A 12,286-nucleotide genomic window follows, 5' to 3' on the forward strand; every position below is an offset into this window, starting at 1 on the left:
AGAAAAACATGATGGAAATCCTTTCCTAAGTTTTGATTTTGGACAAACTGTAACTTTTAAAGGTGGTGTTTGTACTCATACTGTTACTTGTAGATAACACCAGGCCTGCAAAATTTGGCTATGTAATGCATGTAATTATAGAGAATGAGATTCTATTTCAGATCCAAATTGACTCTAGCACATTTCTAATGCAGGCTGCACTGAATAATATTTTGCCAATGTTGTGAGTGCAGGCTCAGGGTGTACAACAGAAGAATACAGAGTAGTCAGATCCTGGTATTAGTCAGCATGCAATGCTAATTTGACTCTCATGGTACATTTTCAATTTTAATGTTATAGCTAACATCCTCTCTTAATCCCACATGTCTGAACATGCCCAAGCAGAGTTCTTTAAAGGATCATCAATCATTTTCAGGTTATTGCTAATTCTTGTCACATTTTCTTATGCGTTTGAAGATTGGTAATATTATTTACAGTTGCTAAGATCAACAGGCAATGATACAGCATGTGGTGAAGGCTCTGTTTTTACTTCACTGTTCTGCTCAGAGAACTTAGTCCTGTATTAGGTGCTATGGTTTCCATGACTACAGCATGATTGGGACAATAAGATGACAAAATGAGGGCAAGCTGTTTGAAGCTGAAGAAACTCACAACAAGAAGTCATGGCCAGACAATGCCTTCAATTTTAACTCCTGTTTGAACATTAACGGGAACAGTATATAACATCCTCCATTTTATGAAGGAAATAATCTCACAAATTTTCCAACTAATGCAGGAAGACCATCGTAAAAACTGAGAATTGCAGATGCTGTAAATCAAGAACAAAAACAAAGTTGCTGGAAAAGCTCAGATGATCTGGCAGCATCTGTGAAGGTAAAAACAGAGTTAGTGTTTTGGGCCTGGTGACCCTTGCTCAGAACTGATAGTGGCTGCAGCATGCAAGCAGAATAAGGACAGCATTACTAAGAGTATTTTATTATTCACTCATGGCATGTGGACATCACTTACAGTGCCATTGCCAGGGAGGCATTAATTTGCCCATCCCTACAACTGAGTGGCTTGCTAGACCATTTCCAGTCAACTACATTTCTGTATGTATGGAGTCACATGTAGGGAATATATACTGTAAACAATGTAACAAATTCTGTTCCTTCCCTAAGCGGCATTCATGAGACAAAGTTTTCTTAAATGTCAATCAACAATGGGTTCATTAAAAAGTCTGGAATTAAAAATTTATTGAATGCAAATTCCACAAGATACCACAGTGAGATTTGAACTTGGGACTTCACAACATTCTCTGGATTACTAATTTAGCACCAATACCAGTAGACCATTATCCCTCAAAGATTATCATGGCCTTGAAGTCTTTGTATCGAGTTACAACATTGCCAATATTTCACAGTTTGCCATCTGCTCTGGAATGAAGGTCACTGATGCTGTATATTCAAAGAGAAGGGTTAGGGTTAGGTTACACTGCCTCTCTTCTTCCAGAGTGAATTGCGTACAGCAAGCACGCAGCTTTGGCAGGTTAGCAGGCTTACATATAGCAGAGGAGGACATTGACTGAACACGCATCTTGCTTTTTGAGCTTCATGTGTAAATTAGGGACATGCCACAATGTTTTCTTCTCCCTCAATGTTCACCTGTGTATTCAGACACAGAGCATCATACCAGAAAATTTCCAATACCCTGGTAGCAGCCATCATACCTTTTGTTCTGTGCTTGTCTGAGATAGCAAGAAATGCAGATGCTGGAGTCAGAGACAACACAGTATGGAGCTGGAGGAACGCTGCAGGCCTGGCAGCATCAGAGGAGAAGGAAAGTTGACATTTCGGGTTAGGACTTTCTTCAGGACCCGATCCAAAACATCAAATTTCCTGCTCAACTGATGCTGCCTGGCTGTGTTCCTTCAGCTCCATGCTATGTTGTCTCTGTGCTAGTCTGCTGACTGTCTCTTGCACAAAGGCTTCCAGTGCTGTTTTTGAAAACATTGGAAACATGATGTGAAGCTCAGCTGGTCACATTTTTGCCTCTAAGTCTTGCCCCAGGGTTCAGTGTAACAATCACAGCTGACTGTGCCGTGCAGTAGCGAGAGGGCTGCACTTTTGGAGGTGTTGTCCTTAACCTGTTGATAAGCTGAGGTCCTGTCTCCCATTCAAACTGTTGTCAAAGATCCCACGGCACTATTTTGGAGAAGACCGAGAGAGGTTGTCCTGACCAATATTTTATCCCTCAAACAATGTCACAAAAATAGATCATTCTGACCAATAGCACATTGTTCTTTGCGGGAGATTGCTGTACACAAATTGACAATCCAGTTTCCTACATCACAACAGTGATTAGTCTTCAAAAACACTTCATTGAGTATGAAGTTTTACAAGGCATCTGTGATTAAGAAAGGCACAACATAGATGCAAGGTATTTTTAAAAATAAATATTTGTCTTTTCTTATGGCTTTCCCTGTGACTGCAACGATTTTCAATTGCTTTTCCAGTAAAAATGCAGTTTTGCTTTAACAGATTTAGACTGTCTATAATTTATCGTAACTCCCATGATTTTGTAAATACCTAATGCTTTCAGCCACTTTTCACTATGCTCAGCAGTGGCAAGATAAAGTAATCAGGTAAATGAACAGGGAGCTTGAGCTTTACTTGCATTGAAAACAATGGCCAGATGTTAATACAATGCTGTCCCTGTTTTCAGGTCTCAGCAAATTTCACAGTTTAGTTTCCTAAATAGTCCACACAACATAGTTTCTAATCATTGCTCTGAGCCTGTAATCAGTGAATTAAATGTGCCTTGCTGTGTTGTGGTCAAACTTGCAATTTTGAAGCCATCCTTCAGTGGGGTTTGAAACCAAGCATTCCAAATACTCCCAACTGCACAACATTTTGGGTTAGAATAGAATGATTTGTAGGAAGTCAGGCAGTGTCTATAGGGAGGTAGAAACAAAAGTATTGACAATTAATGTCCAAGGCCCATTTTTGTATATTGCAGACAAACAACAGTTAAGGATGAAAAAGAATGGAAAGACAAAAAAGGAGCAAAAATAAAATAGAAATATCTGGAAAGTGCCTGGGTGGAAAATAGGAGAGATCTAAATGGTAAAAATTAGCACAAGGCTTTTGGAGGAATCATGAGACGGAGATCAAAGAAATAAAGGGTATGCGTGAGCACAAGGAGAAGACGCTAATAGTGAAAGGGAGCAAGGAAAACATGTAATATTAACAAGGTGAAGGAGGTCATTGTGGTTCATGCAGGAAGAATAAAGCCAGCCTAACACCAAGGTCAGTCATGATATTTGCTCACAAATTAGGTTAATTCTAAGGTTTGTTAAGACTGAAATTGCACAGGTCAGTCCAAATCCTTGACAGGCACCTTCAGTATCATTGATATTACTTAAGAATCAAGCAAACCAGCAGAAGTAATATGTTTACTGGGGGCAAGAATTAGCTTACGTGGTCAGTCATAGGTAAAAGGAGTGATAACGAAAATTTCGGCTCCGTGATACACCATCATAGACTGAACCATCAAGTAGCAATCAAGAGGGTGAAAACAAGTCACTGGAAAATTTAACAAAGGGATAGAACTAAATGCCTTCCACCAAGGTAAGCTTGGAGTTGGAGGGGTATGTAATCAGGTCAGAGGGAGATAGGTGGGGAGCCGCATGGAAAGCCTTCCCATCCAGCCACCACTGAGGTAATTCATTGCCATTTTAAGATCTTATCCTGCGACCATTGGTAAACAACTAGTGGAGCCCCAAATGCAAATGGTGGTCTCACTTGCTTGGTCCCAAAAAGAGATCACATCTGTCAGGCACTGAGGAAGTCTGTCTCAGAAAACATTTGGCTATTGGGGTGTCCACACGCCTACCTATGCTGTCAGACCTCTCCCACAGTCCCATCCCTATAAACCCCATGTTTCCTTCCCTCCTTTGCTTATAATCAACCTCTGGTGAGTAAATTACCAGGTGTAGTCAGCATTCCTGATGACAAATCCTGTAATTCACAGCTGCCAGCTTCTGGGGGTGCAGATTTTTTTTACCCCAGAATCCTTGATCTGGGGAATGTCCAATTACTTGCTGTTTAAGTGCCTAATGGACAATTAATATGATAGGCCTTCCTCAAAGGTTCTTGCATGCTTGCCAGTCACCTGCATTAATACCATTGACAGACATATTGGCAATCTTGGAGTGGGAGGTCCTTTGATGCATGATTAAATATCCTGGTATTGACTAACAATTAATGGAGAATAAAATCAGGAAAATTCTGCACTTATTGCAATTGAAACTCATAAAGCCTGGTGGATTGGATGAAGATGACCAAACTTATGCCAAAATGCTGCTTATAATTTGTTCTTTGATTTAGTTTAATAAAGTTTATAAGCTGAGCAAATATTTCTTAATTGGACTTTCTAAATGTTCTAACAACTTAGATGAAATAGGAATAATTCAATCAGCAAAGGATGTGAATGAGTTGTCCAAAAACTTCTTTTCCACAAATTCTACGATTGTGAATCACAAGTAAAACTTGATAAAATTAGTGGCAGTGGCAATCTATTTCCTGTAGTTATCAAGAAAATATATTTAACAAATAAATTATTACTGACGACTGTTAAACCAATTATTTATTACAAAGGAGACTTGGCTAGTAAAATATTGAAGAGAGAAATGTTTGAAATGATAGACCCTGAAGTATGTCAAATGGAGACTGATTTGTAGCAGCTCCTCAAGGGGCAGTAAATGAACTTCAACTGTCTCAGATGTTAGATCTCTGCGTTTATGAGACGAACAATGCATGATGTTAGAACTATCATTATGTTCTGCTGATATCCTGGGGGAGATAGTAAGTACCAGATATATTTTCAGTAATGGACCTTTGTCAGAACTTTGATAGGTGATGCTACATGACTTCTGCTTCCTAGTAGATGGAAACTTTGAGACTCTTAGAGAACTTTAAAACTAGGTGATGAAAGTATTAATGCTAGGCTGCAAGTCGATGTGGGAGGTTGAGCATGATTGCTTGAGGCCTTAAGCCACATAAACGCGAAATCAGATTAATTTTTTTCCAGCTGAAGGCTTTGTTTAACTTTTGTGCTCACGTTCTTTGGCATTTGGCTACAGATAAAAATCTGATTAACTCCATTCTAAAAGCGCAGTTTGACAAAAGAAGCCCTGAAGCTCTGACAAATTGAGGCCTAAAATCATGATCTTTGTTTAAAAGAAAAAATATTGAAAGAATTATGGATTAGTCTGGACAGAACCCTAAAGGGTGCTGTTATTCTCTAAACTGTAGGTGATTTATAGCTAAAAACAAAATCGTCACGGTAAAAGACGTGACAGAAAAAGCACAGGCGAGAAGTCTGATGGCAAGGACAAGGAATGGTTGAGTGCTCAGAACTATGCAAAGTGTTAAAAAGCCCTCAGTCACAGCTCCCATTTCATCAATAATAGTGACACAGAGAATATAGAGTTACATTCTGTCTGAGGCACTACCTGCCCCAGAGTGGACGCCTCCCATTGTGCATAAAGTTCTTCTTAGCACATGTTGAAGCTGGGCTGACTCAGTAAAGTGCTTTGTAAGTTGTTTCACCTGCTTCCCTGAGGTTGTGAGTTGTCAATCCCTTTGCTTTTACTACTTGCCCTGGAGCTGCAGCAATGAAGCTGTGAATCTATAAAAACCACTACAACTCAATAGACAGATTACTTTTCTTCTCATTTCCGTGTCTGATGACACTTAAGTATCTGAGTATCACATAAATGTGCGTCAGTCCATCACAGATGTTTGGGTGACCAAATTTTTGCATTTCCCTCCAACTATCTGCTTTGTTGTTTAAAATTTCTAGACTAATTCTTGATTAACTATCTGACATTGGGAGGTTATTTTTCAATATTTGAAATGTAGAAACATCACCACATACAGTAAAAATCTATATAGTATTGTTCTTTTTCAGATTGGCTACAAATTACCAACATGTATTTTAATAATTGCTACATTTTACTGAATAATGATTGTCCAAACTGTATTCAGGATTGGTCAACCAGAATTCTCTGGGGTGAACGCTATTCTGAATCAATTCTATTAAAAACTGTGCTTCAAAAAATAAAGTGACTAATTGACTGTAATATGATACAAAATCAAACAATATGTGTTCAAATTACGTCAATTGTGGAAAGCATCGTTGCTGTCTATCCAACTTTCCTTTAATACTTACTCACTTTGCAGTTTATTTAGAAAAGCTTTTCCATATTGTAATACATCTGCTTCATTTTTCTTTGATTCATCCCAATTGATATTTACCAGGGAAGCACAGTTGAATATCAATACTCACAGTAATATCAACACATTTAGTGCAGCGCTTACTTCCAATCTGAATTTTAATTGTAATGCTTAACAGAAAGATGCTTTCTATTTCTTCAAAATAATTATGTTTCATTTACAGGCATGCCACACGCACAAAATAAATGCTTGAGTGTTTAAATAATGAGTTATAAATGTTCAACAGTTAACTATAATTTTTTCAGTTGATAAGGTGAATAGAAAAGAAAAAGAAAAAGTAACTCTTTTTGAATTATTCAGACCTGGAAGACTACAACCTGCTTAAATAGGTTTCACTTGATGTTCTATAGTTTGCATATTAAATACAATATGTCATTCAATGCTTTGTAATGGATAGAAAATAAATATTATCAAATATGAATAATAATAAATACAATCTTAAAACAGACTAATAGACTTTTACTGCAGGTTTTAAACTCAGAAGTATGAATAAAATCTATATAAAGCCTGCACTCATTTTATTCTTTAACAAGTAATAATTAAATAGTCCCTTCCTCATGATGTGAATAAAAAATCTACAATATTCTTTATTAGCTAGTTACCAAATGAGATCTATAACAAAATGTATGGTATACAGGATTGCGAATTGTGAGACTGAAGAATAAAATATGGAATATAAAACATAGTTTACCGTGACAGACTAGGTGCCTTATTATTCATCATCAGTGCTACCCACGGCAGAATTGATTGGTAACATCCAACACTGTTCAATTAATCAGAGCAGTTTTCTTTATTTTCAAACATTGAAAATTAAAGAGTCTTATTTGTTTAAAGAAGTATTTACTTTTGTCACAATAATATAAAATTAGATTCATCTGTCCCTTTTCTTCCTCAAGAAAGGCTCTGTAGTGAGATTACAATTGTTTTGGTGAGGCACGAGAATGTATGCAGTGTGTAGATTGTTTCACCTAAGACTTACCTCCTGATAAAGAGGGAGCCTCTAAAGGATTAGTCAAGTTGATCATTAAATCCATCCTTGCATTTGAAATGCTACGGGGATAGCAATAGCATTCATTCCGCAGGTTTCATTTACTGAAAATCTTATAATGCGTAGTTACCAAATATGTGTTAGAAGAACTGAGGTAGCTCGTGCATTTCAGCTCAGACAGTTCTGTTACTGCCTTCCACGAACAGTTAAAATTAGAAATATCATGGCTTCCCAACTAACTCAAATGTACCTTTGTAAATACCAATACATGTTTTCTGAGCATAGGGATTTTACTAATATATATATATTTACTTTGGTCTGAATGGAAATTTGACATTATTTATATCACACACATTTCTATCCGTAATTTGACAGAGAAAAAGATACTGAAGGGAGTTGAGGTGAAGGTATAAGTGCCGCTGCTTCTTTGGGCTGAACCTTTCAGTCCCAGAGGTGGTGCAGCTGAAGGTAAAGTGCAACTTAATTAGGGCAGATGGTGACATGGCAGAGCTCTGCCATCTTCCTGTCTCCACTGGGATTTAGCTCAGGGTAGGATGTCCCCTGTTTCAGCTTCCTGCCTCCTTTCCCCATCAACTGAGTGCCCTGGTGACTCAATTCCTCGTTGGGCTGTAATCATCTCAACTTCAGGTGGGAGAAACAGGAGGAGGCCCATCTGGATGTTAAACCAGTGTAAGGTATCTGTCTGTTTGGTTGTAGAGGGAGCCCTCAAGCTGCATTAATTTGGATATAGTTGGACATAGGGCAGGTAGGTGATTGGTAATGGTCAGCTCCTGCCATTGCTTTCAACCTCCCCTATCCTCCCACAGAAATCCCACCCTCCCATAAATCAATTATGGTTGTAGTTTTATGGCCTCATTGTTGAGCCTCGCTTTCAATTCCAGATTTATTGATTGAATTTAAATTCCATCAATTGCTATAGTCGGATTTGAACTCATGTCTCAGAGTTTAGCCTGGGCCTGTGGTATAACAACTAGTGATTTTGTCCCTACACAACCCTTATATGTTTTATCTCTAGGAATTTGCTTTCAAACCTAGTGTCTTACAATCTGGCAAGTTAAAAGACATGATATTAGGCTCTCCTCTGAAGAGTCTACAACAGTGATGCACTACTTACTGAGCAAGCAACTTAAGACATCCAATGCGAGTGGAAGATTCTGCCCTGTACCTCTTCATCCAAATGCTCTATAACGATACAAGAACTCATTAGATTCAGAAATTGGAAGAAACAACAAAAGCTACAGCAACAACAGAACTACAGGGATAATTTTAAACTCAATTTGCTTGGTTGAAACTGGACAATAGGCCAGTTAAATCAATCATTTACTAGCCCTTTGAGATCTCACATCAACTCGTTAATCTTTTAAATTAGAATTTGACTTAGTATTTAGTAGAAGATGTATTTTTTAAATGTATTCTGGGAATAAGAATACCATTTCCAAGGCAAGCATTTATTGGCTATCACTAATAACCCTTGAAGGTGCTGGTAAGCCACCTCATTGAACTACTGTTGCCCTATTGTACATCCATCACTTTAGGACGGAGTTCTAGGATTTTGATTGAGTGAAAGTAAAGGAAAGGCAATAAAGTTCCACCTCAGAATGGCGATTGGCTTGAAAGGAGAGCTTGGAAGTGACCGCATTTCCATTCATCTTTTCCCTCTATGTTGTAAAGATTATTCATTTGGTGAGTGCTTGTGAAGGAGCCTAGGCACGTTGCTACAGTCATCCAAATGGCGTCCACAGCTGTATCATGTTGTGGTGAAGGGAATGAATATTTCAGTGGTGTTTGGGGTGCCAATCAAGCTGACTGCTTAGTCTTGGAAAGTGTTGAGCTTTTCAAGTGTGATTGAGGTGGACACAACACATTCATTCTTGACTTGTGTTTCGCAAATTTTGGGCAAGCTTTTGGAGCTCAGGAGGCTGCAAAATTCCCTGTCTCTGACTTGTTTATGTCGACGCTGCTTTAAGAGGACTGGTTCAGTTCAGTTTCTGGTCAATTGTAATCCCCAGAATTTTGATGGTTGATATTCAGCAACAGTAATATGATTGAAGACTGAGGGGAAATATTAGATCATCTAATATTTGCATTTTTGGTCTTATAGATCTACTCTCTAAAGTTAACAAGCAGAAATATTGATTTTGGATTTTTATACTGCAGTTACAAAACATTGCTGAAAACATGCATGTTCTCCTTTAACTTTAAGACACATAAAATTTTCACAAAATGTAGTCAAACTGGCAAGAAATCTGCTGAGAGATAGTAAGATGGCCGATGCTGCAGTCCGAGATAATAAGGTGTAGAGCTGGATGAACACAGCAGGCCAGGCTGTTGATCTTTTGCAAATGATTAATAGTAGACTGATGGGACAGTTATTGGCTGGATTGATTTTTGTCCTGTTTTTATGAATAGGGCATACTTGGTTAAGTTTCAAGTTCCCCACCAAGTCACTAACCAGCCTAACTTGAAAATATGGCACTGGATCAAAATCCTGGAATTCCCTCCCTAAGGACATTGTGGGTCTACCTACAGCACATGGACTGCAATGGTTCCAGAAGGCAGCTTACAGCACATTCTCAAGGGCAACTTGCGATGGGCAATAAATACCAGCCCAGCCAGTGACACCTGTGCCCCATGAATGAATTTTTAAACATCTGCATTGTCTAGTAAATGCCTTTGCTACAGCTGTTAAGGAGCAGCTTGGGCAAGGGTATGGCTAGTTATGGAGCACAACTCTTTAGTACTATTGCTGGGATGTTATCAAAGCTCATAGCCTTTGTTGTATATAGTAACTGCGCCCATTTTTTAAATGACATGAATCAAATTGTCTGAAGACTGGCATCCACAAATGGTGGGACCTTAGGAGGAGTTTTCACTTCTGCTGTTGCCTACACTGAATGATTGAAATTGCTGTATTAGCACACACAAATAAGTAATAAACTTGATGTTACTTTTTTAAAAATACCAGCAGATTTCTTGGTGCAGAGCTGGATGAACACATCAAGCCAGGCAGCATCAGAAGAGCAGGAAAGCTGACGTTTTGAGTCTGGACCCTTCTTCTTCAGGTTTCCTGCTATCCTGCTTCTCTGCTGCCTGGCCTGCTGTGTTCATCCAGCTCTACACCTTATTATCTCGGACTGCAGCATCGGCCATCTTACTATCTCTCAGCAGATTTCTTGCCAGTTTGACTACATTTTGTGAAAATTTTATGTGTCTTAAAGTTAAAGGAGAACATGCATGTTTTCAGCAATGTTTTGTAACTGCAGTATAAAAATCCAAAATCAATATTTCTGCTTGTTAACTTGAGAGAGTAGATCTATAAGACCAAAAATGCATGCAGTTTTTCTGTCAGCAGAGAAGGTTGAAATAATTTTATGTTGCCACTTTAGTGTACATTTACCTTTGAGAAACTTATTCGATCAACTAAAACAAGATTTCCAAATATTTTAAACAATATGCCAATGTCCTTTTCATAAAATAGCCACAAACACCTTTCAACTATAAAGGGAGAATTGATAGTTTCGGATTCACCCATTCCAAGGCTCACACAGTCTTTACTTACAAAAAATGGAAAGATTTTTCACCTTCAAGACTAGGATGTTAACAGGCTGGAGCAGATTGTCAGCTGGTACAATCAATAGAAGTGGAATTAAGGCTGGTTCTATATCATACAGATAGTTTGATCTATCAGTTTATTACACAGCTGGTGAAAATGAATTTATTTCCCTGTAGTAGAATTTTCATATAGATTTACCCTAAGATCAGAGGCATTGAATACTGAGAAGTGAAAATCAATCAAATATTTTAAAATTATGTCATTGATAAGCAATCACACATTGTTTATGTTAAAGTTAAACTACTATAAGCAGTTCTGGAATCTATATTATGAGACTGATGTGATACCACTGGAGAGGTTGCAGAGGAGGTTTTTCTGGGTTGAGCTGGAGAAATGTAGTTATAAAGATTGGATAGACAGGAGTTGCTTTCCTGGAGCAAAGAGGTGGGGGTTGGGCAGGGGTTTCTGGGGGTGAGGTGACATGATTAAGATGTATAAAATTGTAAAGGGCATAGATAGGGTAGGTAGGAAGGAACTTTTCCCTTGGTGGAGGAATCAATGATCTGGGCCATAGATTTAAGGTGAGGGCAAGAAGTGTAGAGGGGATGCGAGGAAAAGCTATTTTACCCAGACAGTGGTGGGAATCTGAAATTCACTGCCTGTGAGGGTTGTGGAGGCAAAAAGAGTCATAACATTTAGGAAGCATTTATATATGCATTTATAATGCCAGGGCATACAAGGCTATGAGCCAAGCATTGGAAAATGGGATTAGAAAAGTTAAGTGCTTATTTTTGACTGGTGCAGAATTAACAGGGACTTCTTGTTTTGTGCAGAGACTTAATGACTCTGAAAAGTCAACACTATGCAAAGTGTGTTGTAATAAAGGTACATGGTACCCACAGGAAACAAATTCCCTTCAATTAATTGACAGTTTGCATTATGTCAACTGCCAAACATTTATTATTAAAATGGCATGTGTATTTGTAATGGAATAAAATATTCCAACATTATTCCTAGTAATATTACCATACACATGAAGAGCGATCCTACATGGTGTGGCTCTGACAACAAATGCCTTGGATTTCATTGTCAGTAGTGAAAGATCCAGTGCCCTTTGCTGACCTTAGTACCATAAAGCTGCAATTGCTGTGATATGGATTTTCTTTTCTCAATGTCAGTCAAGGGAATATGCAAACTTTCAGCTTTGGTAATGACATCAAGTAAAGGCAAGTAGCCAGTCACAATGAAGTATTCTCAAAGCAGACCAGGAAGAGTAATGTGCTGAACTTCTGGTTTATAAGTTACAAGTTTACAAGTACTAAAATAGGTGAATGGGGTATACTCTAAAGTAGGAACTGAAATACCATTCAAAAACTTCTTAAATTATTATTTCAAATGTGATTCCGGCATAATGGGGAAATTCCTCAATGACATTTTTTTCAAAAA

At 38.1% G+C, this 12,286-nt stretch overlaps 1 long non-coding RNA gene across 1 annotated transcript in view; it reads right to left on the minus strand.

Moving 5' to 3' along the window:
- The window catches only part of LOC132210770 (uncharacterized), a 71,130-nt gene that overhangs the window by 25,446 nt on the left and 33,398 nt on the right, over window positions 1–12,286 (minus strand). The window contains exon 2 of the long non-coding RNA XR_009446956.1: window positions 8,402–8,469. This is a non-coding gene — a long non-coding RNA (uncharacterized LOC132210770). The remainder of the gene's footprint in view (window positions 1–8,401; window positions 8,470–12,286) is intronic.

The sequence above is a fragment of the Stegostoma tigrinum genome, chromosome 20, assembly GCF_030684315.1.
Source record: "Stegostoma tigrinum isolate sSteTig4 chromosome 20, sSteTig4.hap1, whole genome shotgun sequence".
Classification (NCBI taxonomy): domain Eukaryota; kingdom Metazoa; phylum Chordata; class Chondrichthyes; order Orectolobiformes; family Stegostomatidae; genus Stegostoma; species Stegostoma tigrinum.